Source organism: Nycticebus coucang, chromosome 21, assembly GCF_027406575.1.
Source record: "Nycticebus coucang isolate mNycCou1 chromosome 21, mNycCou1.pri, whole genome shotgun sequence".
Classification (NCBI taxonomy): domain Eukaryota; kingdom Metazoa; phylum Chordata; class Mammalia; order Primates; family Lorisidae; genus Nycticebus; species Nycticebus coucang.
The window spans coordinates 8,248,260-8,254,259 of record NC_069800.1 but is presented as its reverse complement, the minus strand read 5'-3'; the positions used below and the strand labels follow the sequence as shown (position 1 = coordinate 8,254,259).

Sequence of the window (6,000 nt, the reverse complement as noted above, 5' to 3'; positions counted from 1 at the left end):
CCCTGAAGGAACTGATCTCAACACCTGTGGTGCATCTTACAGGGGTATTTGCGAAACTTGGTAAATGTAGAATGTAAATGTTTTGGCACAGTAACTGAGATAACGCCAGAAAGGCTATGTTAACCACTGTGATAAAAATGTGTCAAATGGTTTATGAAGCGAGTGTATGATGCCCCATGATCATATCGATGTATACAGTTATGATTTAATAAAAAAAAAAAAGAAAGTGCAGCTGTACAAGTGAATTAGAGGCTTCTATTGTTGGTTCCCGGAGAATGAGTCACAGAGATCTAGAGATGGGGCAGTGAAGCATAGGACGTGCAGTGACGTTCAGTTTAACTTTATCTTTGCCTAAATAGAAAACTTGAGGTTGATTCCCGGAGCAGCTCGGCTTCGGCTCAGAGGCGAGTGTCGGTCGCTGTGTGGGAGACACCTGTCCCCGACACCAAGACAACCAGCCCTCTCCCTCGCCCCGGCGGCGGTGGAGCGTGTCCCTCGCCTCCCCTTTCCCCGCAGCCTCCGCCCCGCCAGGCCTGCCGGACTCCCGAGCTCCGGCCTCCTCCTCCTTCTCGTGTCACCCCTGCCACCGGGCTCAGCAGCCCCGCCTGTCGCTTCTCTTCCCAATTTGAGAAGCCAAGGAAGGAAACAAGGAAAAATGTCGCCATGAGGGCCGAGAACCGCTGCCGCGGCCCCTAACGCCATGAGCCTGGGTCCCCGCCGCGCCCGCTCCGCTCCGACCACAGTCGCCGCAGAGGCCCCCGTTGATGCGGCAGAGCTCCCCCAACGCTGCCGCCACCGCCTCCGTCTCCGACATGGACAGGAACAGCGGCACCAGCAGCTCCTCCGCCTCTTCCTGCAGCAGCAAAGGGCAACAGCCGCCCCGCTCCGCCTCGGCGGGGCCAGCCGGAGAGTCTAAACCTAAGAGCAGTAGCAGAGGCTCAACGGGCAAGAGTTTAGCCCTGCCCAGTTCTCTGGACCGAAGAAGATCAACCTGAACCACTTGTTGAATTTTACTTTTGAACCCCGTGGCCAGACAGATCACTTTGAAGGCAGTGGACATGGCAGCTGGGGCAAAAGGAACAAGTGGGGACATAAGCCTTTTAATAAGGAACTCTTTTTACAGGCCAACTGCCAGTTTGTGGTATCTGAAGACCAAGACTACACAGCTCATTTTGCTGATCCTGATACTTTAGTCAACTGGGACTTTGTGCAGCAAGTGCGCATATGTAGCCAGGAAGTGCCATCTTGCCCAATATGCCTCTATCCACCTACTGCAGCCAAGATAACCCATTGCGGACACATCTTCTGCTGGGCCCGCATCCTGCACTAGCTTTCACTGAGTGAGAAGATCTGGAGTAAATGTCCCACCTGTTATAGTTCTGTGCATAAGAAGGATCTCAAGAGTGCTGTTGCCAGAGTCACGTCAGTATGTTGTTGGTAATACCATTACAATGCAGCTGATGAAGAGGGAGAAAGGGGTGTTGCTGGCTTTGCCCAAATCTAAATGGATGGACGTAGACCATCCCATTCGTCTAGGAGATGACAGCACAGCCAGTACTCCAAGTTATTGCTGGCCTCCAAGGAGCAGGTGCTGCACCGGGTAGTTCCGGAAGAGAAAGTAGCACTAGCACAACAGCTGGCAGAGGAGAAGCATACTCCCGAGTCCTGTTTTATTGAGGCAGCTATCCAAGAGCTCAAGACTCGGGAGGAGGCTCTATCAGGATTGGCTGAAAGCAGTGGGGAGGTCACTGGTGTCATGGCTGCCCTAGAACAACTGGTGCTCATGGCTCCCTTGGTGAAGGAGTCTGTTTTTCAACCCAGGAAGGGTGTGCTAGAGTATCCGTCTGCTTTTGATGAATAAACCACAGCAGTTTGTTCTCTGGACTCCCCTTCTCTCCTCTTGCTCTCCCTCTGGTAGTGGAAGAAGAGGCAGTGTCTGAGCCAGAGCCCGAGGGGTTGTCAGAGGGTTGTGATTACTCGGAATTAACAGATGACAACTTGGGGAAGGGACTATTTGTATTGTGTCCAGCCAGCAGGAACCTGTCACCAAGCCAGGCTTCACCAAACACCTGAGAAATTCTCCTTGTTACTACTTGTACCAAGCAGAAGATGGGCAACGCATGTTCCTGCACCCTGGGAATGTGCGCTGCCTCGTGTGGGAGTATGGCAGCCCGGAGCGGAGCCCTGAGAGGATATCAGCTACAGTGGTGGAGATTGCTGGGTACCCCATGTCTGAGGATGTTCGGCAGCGTCATAGATATCTCTCTCACTTGCCGCTCACCTGGAGTTCAGTATCTGTGAACTGGCTCTCCAGCCTTCTGTGGTCTCAAAGGAAACCCTAGAAATATTCTCAGATGACATTGAGAAGAGGAAACATCAGCACCAAAAGAAGGCGCGAGAGGAACGCCGTGGAGAGCGCAGGATCGAGATGGAAGAGAATGAACAGGGCAAGTATCCGGAAGTCCACATTCCCCTAGAGAACCTACAGCAGTTTCCTGCCTTCAATTCCTATACTTGCTCCTCTGATTCTGCTTTGGGTTCCACCAGCACTGAGGGCCATGGAGCCCTCTCTCTTTCTCCTCTTAGCAAGTCCAGGTTCCCATGCAGATTTTCTGCTGACCTCTCTGTCACCCACAGCTGTTCAGGGCAGTCCCTCATTCTGCGTTGTGAGTCTGGAAGAAGATTCTCCCTTCCCTTCCTTTGCTCAGATGCTGAGGGTTGGAAAAGCAAAAGCAGAAGTGTGTCCCAAAACTTCTCCAAAGAAAGATGAGAACAGCCTAGTTCCTCCTGCCCCGGTGGACACTGATGGGGAGAGTGATAACTCAGACCGTGTTCCTGTGCACAGTTTCCAAAATTCCTTCAGCCAAGCTATTGAAGCTGTCTTCATGAAACTGGACACACCAGCTTCTTCAGATCCCCTCTCTGAAGAGAAAGGAGGGAAGAAAAGAAAAAAAAAAAAAAAAAAAAAACAGAAACAGAAACAGAAGCTCCTGTTCAGTACTTCAGTTGTCTACACCAAGTGACTCTACTGGCCCAGGCTAGCTTCTCCATCTGGATTTCTTTCTTCTGTGCTTTTGTTTGGCTGCTGTAATTTTTAAGTATTTGAGTTTGAACAGATTAGCCCTGGGGGGGAGGGGGTTTCCACATTGTGAGGGGGAACCAAGAAAATTTTAAATACAGTGTATTTTCCAGCTTCCCATCTTTACACCAAAATAAAGTATTGACACTCAAAAAAAAAAAGAAAAAAGAAAACATGAGGTTATTTTCTTTATTAATCAGTTAATATTGTTACACACAATAGTTTTAAAATATTCATGGATTGCCTAGTGATGTTTGGATAAATTTATCATACAGGGATCTGATTGGCATAATTAGCATATCCATCATCTCAAAGTTGTGTCATTTCTTTGTGTTTGGAACATTGACTAATCTCTTTCTAGCTGTTTGAAATTAACAATTGCTTTTAACTCCACTTATCCTATAGTGCTATAGGACACTGTTGATTCCTTTTATCTAGTTGTAACTTTGTATCCTACAATAAATCTCACCCTATCCCCTCCCTCTCCCTACCTTTGGGAGCCTCTAGCTTCCTCTGTTCTACTTTTCACTTCTATGTGATCAGCTTTTTCTAGCTCCTACATATGAATGAGAATATGCCGTGTCTGTCAGTTCCTAGCTTATTTCACTTTACATCGTATCATCGCTTCCATCCATGTTGCTGGAAAATCACATTTTTCTTCTTTTTGGATAGCTGAATACTCTTCCATTGTTTATATGTACCATATGTCATCTCTTTTTTAACTTGTAAAATTTATTTTCTTTCTCTGATGACTCATTGTGGTTACACTCAGTATTATAGTTTTTTGCTAATTACTTTTTGTTTTTAATTATAATGGGTATATAAAATTTCTACATATGTGATACTTTGATACAGGCATGCAAGCTGGATTCATCAAATCAGGTAACTGGTGTATTCATCACCTCAGGCATTTACTATTTCTTCCTGTCATTAACATTCCAATTTTACTTTTTATCGATTTTTAAGTACGCCCTACCTCATTGTTGAAGGTAGTGACTGTGTTGTGCTATCAAATACTGTTCATTTTACCTAAATACCTAACTGTATTTTTGCACCAATTAATCATTAGCACTTTGTCCCTCCACCTCCCTGGTACCCTTCCCAGCTCTGGTAACTATAGTTCTATTCTCTGTCTTCATGAAATCTTTTTACTTTAGACAACGATTTTAAATTGCATGCAGAATTTATGAACACCCTGTATTTAGTTTGCATATATGAGTGAAAACATGTAAAGTTTGTCTTTCTGTGCTTGGCTTATTTCCCTTAGTGAACTGGCCTCCTGTTTCATGCATGTTTCTATAAATGGCAGGATTTCCTGAAGGATAGTCCATTGTAGATATGAACCACTATTTCCTTATCCATTCATGCATCCAACAGTATTTAGTATGCTTCCAAATCTTGGCTATAGTTAGTAGTGATGCAGTAAACATAGGAGTGCAGGAATCTTTTTGATATACTTGATTCCTCTCCTTTGTATATATGCCCATGAGTAAAATTGCTGAGTCAAACTTCAGTTCTATGTTTAGTATTTTGAAAAATGGCCATTTTGTTCTCTATAGCTGTTGTCCTAATTTACATCCTCACGAATAGTGTATGAGTGTTCTTCTCTCTCTTCATCCTCAAGAGCAATCATTATTGTCAATCTTTTTGATAATGCAAATCAAATCTTCAACTCCCTATCTCACCAAAGGCATTTTAACTTTTGTGAGATATGTAGTTGTAGATTTGATCTGCATTTCCCTGATGACTCATCATTTTGAGTGTTTGATCATATTCCTATTGGCCATTTGTACCTCTTCTTTTGTGAAATGTCTATTCAGATCTTTTGCCCATTTTTATGTTTTAATGTTGGGAAATCAGTGAGAGTACAAACAGCCAGGGTTCAACTGCTTGCATCCCCCTAATAATAGTGTACCATTCCCAAGGATTGTGTCAAACACTTGGGCCCCGCATCCCCCTCCCTACCTCCCTCCACCCCCCCATTCCCCTTCACACATCATATACTAGCATCTACTGTTCTCATATCAGAATTGAGTGCATTGGATTCTTATCAACGCATATCCATTCTTATGATGTTTTACTAAGAAGAATGTATTTCACCTTCATCCAAATTAATACAATAGATGTAAAGTCACCATGTTTTTTAGAGGCTGAATAGTATTCCATGGTATACATATACTATAGCTTGTTAATCAATTCCTGGATTGCTGGGGATTTATTTTGTTTCCACATTTTGGCAATTGTAAATTAAGCTGTAATAAACAGTCTAGTGCCAATGTCCTTATGAAAAAAATGTTTGTTTGTTTTTTTCCTTTTGGGTATACACTTAGTAATAGGATTGCAGGATCAAATGGGAGGTCTAGTTTGAGTTCTTTGAGTATTCTTCAAAAGTGTTGTATTAGCTTGCAGTCTCACCAGCAGTGTAAAAGTATTCCTTTCTCTCCACATCCACACAGCATCTGCAGATTTGAGTCTTGGTGATGTGGGCCGTTCTCATTGGGTTAGGTCATATCTCTGAGTGGTTTTGATCTGATAATTAGGGATGATGAACATATTAGCCATTCATCTGTCTTCTTTGTAGAAGGCTCTATTCATCTCACTTTCCCATTGGCATAAAGGATTGTTGTCTCTTTCTTTGTTGCTTAATTGGAGTTCTCTGTAGAGTCTAGTTATCAAGCTTATGTCCAATAGATAATATGCAAATATTTTTTCCCATTCTGATGGTTATCTATTTGCTTTCATTGTCTCCTTACTTGGTGTCATCAGGGTGCTGTAAGCTGCTCAGGGAGAGCAAGGCCAGGAGCAAGTTCAAATTCAGAGGGTCCTGGGTCCCTGCTCACTGACCTGAGGTGCAGGTCACAGCAGCTGCTTCCTGCCAGGAAGGGAAACACTTGGAGCTCAACCCACCAGAGCCTCCTGAC

At 44.4% G+C, this 6,000-nt stretch overlaps 1 pseudogene; it reads left to right on the top strand.

Annotated features, from left to right (window-relative positions):
• Nucleotides 1-749: 749 nt before the first annotated feature.
• Nucleotides 750-3,227, top strand: LOC128573747 (RING finger protein 10-like; annotated as a pseudogene).
• Nucleotides 3,228-6,000: the final 2,773 nt, after the last annotated feature.